Genomic DNA, 3,237 nt, shown 5'->3' on the forward strand with positions numbered 1-3,237 from the left:
TTTGAGTGAATCAACCTCATTTTCCATTCTGGTCCAGCCTTGTGATTTCTACTACAACCCTATTTAATTTTGCTCCAATGATCTTGTGCTTTCTCCCACTTGTAGACAGCCCTACCAAACCCCTAAGTCCAGGAGCATGCACCCATTGGCATATTTTTGGTTCATGAAATAATGTCATTTATTTCCTGTCCAGAATTGAAGTTTTGCAAAACTTGCACTAACAAGTTGCTGCATTTGACCAACTAAACCCACCACCCTCTTGTCATCTGAAGGAGACCCCAATCTGGAATTTTGGCCACCCCAAGACTTGCCTAAGTGCTTGGCATTCTATCGAGTACCCTGTAGGCATGACCAGTTTTGACATGAGTTTGGCATTGCACTGTGAGCTTGCACCTCTGATCAAACTAGCATGTCCACTAGACTCCCAGTTGCTCCTAACCTCGATCTGGTAAACCCCAACCTCACCTGCGACCTGTAGCATGCCGCGGCATTGTGTCGAGCATCTCCCGTGCGTGCACTGGACGCGCCCAAGAGCGCGCGTATTGCACGTTGCCGCGCCCGAAGCCGACACGTTGGCCCCCTGGCTTTGGCCCACACCGGCAGCACCCTCGCCACGCACTCCCCGCTCGCAGAAACGCACCAAGCCACCCTGGCACGCTACAGCGCCGCCGCCAGGGCATTTTGGCGGCACACCGGCGTCCGCAGGCGCTCCAGCCACGGGCAGCGCCGCCAAGCCCCTCCCGCTCGCCACCTGGCCCCTGGAGCAGCGCGAGCTCATCCGCAGCCATGTCCACTAGCGCTCGTCGCCGCCACGATGCCCTGCAGCTACAGAAAGACGGTCGCCGACGAGCTCATCCACGGCCGCCGTGAACCGCCTCGACTCGCCTATTTAAGGAGCCCCGAGCTCGTCTCCGCACGAAGGTAGCCTCAAGCGGTCTCCAGGAAGCCCCCATTGGCAGCCAATCGACCCAGGAGAGCTTTCTTCCCCATCTCCGGTAACTCCTGCCGCCGCCACTGCCCCGGCCATTCCGGCACCACCAGGCCTCCCCCTCTCCATTCTCTTCGCCAGAAACTTCCTCACCCTCCCGTGAACCCACCTACTCAATTTTGATCGGGAACCACTGTAGCCCCAAATCCATCTTGCTCCCGAAGCTTCCCTCCGCCGTGGAGCTCGCCTCCGGCGATATCCTGCACCTCCGACGACCCTATGACTACCGGAGTAACCACCTCGGCCCCCTGAATCCACTGGTGGCCTCAGCTTTCCGAACGGAGCCGCCGTTCGCCGGCGATGATCGCTGTTGCCTCGCCTCCGTTCGGGCAGAGGAAGAGGAGGGAGGGATAGACTGGTCAAACCTGACCAGTGGGCCAGGCGGGCCCACCGTCAGAGACCCACGCCGGTCCACGTGGTTAAGTGGAGGCGTAAAGGCCAAAATACGTTTTCTCTGCACCGAAAGCGTAATCTCGTTTGAAACGTTTTCTTTTCTATTTTATTAAATAACAGATTTGACCAGAACTTTGACTGGCTATAACTTTTTAAATATAACTCCAAATGAGTTGATTCTTTTTCCTACCTTCCTCAAATTTGGTCTAGTTTATTTTAAGATTTATTTGAAAATTTTCCAAACAACTTTTTTGTACTGTTTTTGAAATGTGTGTTAATTCAAATATATTTTAAAATAGGATTTTGGAGAGAGAGAAGAAACTTTCAAAAGTTTTGGAGAGCACCTCACCCCTCCACAACTTAAAGGCAAGCATTCTGAACCCTGGCATAATGTTTTTGGTGTGTTATTTGACACGTTTATAACACCACCTTATTTCGAAGGACTTGTTATTTCATGTGACATGATCATTTGCATGGAAGCATGTTAGTGATTTCCTTGCTGTTGGGAATGAATATTATTGTGATGGTAATCATCCTCATGTGCCTTGCATGCATGCCGGAAAGGAATCCGGGAAAGCCTCGGCCTTGGGTAGGCGTGAGCTTGTCGCCGGTCCCCGTCGGGACGGTTATGTCCGGTATGGCATGGTAAGGTATATTGAGTGGTGATTTTGTTGATTGAAATATATTTGTTACAGTCATGCAAGGAATTTATAAACCTCCTGAGTCGACCGTAGACCGAGTCTTGTTTCCAGTAACCCCCATACTTGCTATGTACTACCACTTGTCCCTGCCGCAGGTAGGGTATGGTTCAGTAAGTCGTCAACCCCTTTCAAGCACACACCGTACAGAGAGGCCATGGTGGAAGATATCGGTTGTAGCCGGTAGGCATGCCACCTGGTCCGGGGGCATGGGTGTTTCCGGTTGAGACCGAGAGGGGAGGCCACCCCTTAGAGCGCGCGATATAAATTTGATCCCATGCTACGCGAGGTTGTAGCCTCCCCACTTAGAGTTTTGCTTAACAAGTGTCGTGGGTGATTCCAGACACCGATGAGTTAAGCTGGTGTGTGCAAGTTAGGCGTGTTTTCAACTAAAAGACCGTAGAACGGAATTAGTCCCGATGGACTAAAGGAATCCGTTACTCGTGGGTAAAGAGTACACCCTCTGCAGAGATTAAAACCTATTCGAATAGCCGTGTCCATGGTTAAGGATTACAGTCTGGGATGGGTCAAGTGTTGGTCTTAGTGTCGGTCTTCGGAGGAGAGATTGTTAAACCAGAACTTGGACCGTGACTTGTGACTTGTGAAGATTATGATTATTATCTTGTGATGGACTAACCCGTTGCATTATTTATATTATCGAGTATCCCTGGGACGGTTCTACCTCCTGGATATTCATTGTGATTATTTCTTTTAAGCCCTTTATGTGGTGTCGCTCAGACGCCCGACTGTGGCATTTCTTTTAAAGCCCTTTATGTGGTGTCGCTCAGACGCCCGACTGTGGCATTTCTTTTAAAGCCCTTTATGTGGTGTCACTCAGACGCCCGACTGTGGCATTTCTTTTAAAGCCCTTTATGTGGTGTCGCTCAGACGCCCGACTGTGGCATTTCTTTTAAAGCCCTTTATGTGGTGTCGCTCAGACGCCCGACTGTGGCATTTCTTTTAAAGCCCTTTATGTGGTGTCGCTCAGACGCCCGACTGTGGCATTTCTTTTAAAGCCCTTTATGTGGTGTCGCTCAGACGCCCGACTGTGGCATTTCTTTTAAAGCCCTTTATGTGGTGTCGCTCAGACGCCCGACTGTGGCATTTCTTTTAATTCTTTTAAAGCCCTTTATGTGGTGTCGCTAAGACGCCCGACTG

This window comes from Triticum urartu, unplaced genomic scaffold, assembly GCF_003073215.2.
Source record: "Triticum urartu cultivar G1812 unplaced genomic scaffold, Tu2.1 TuUngrouped_contig_364, whole genome shotgun sequence".
Classification (NCBI taxonomy): Eukaryota; Viridiplantae; Streptophyta; class Magnoliopsida; order Poales; family Poaceae; genus Triticum; species Triticum urartu.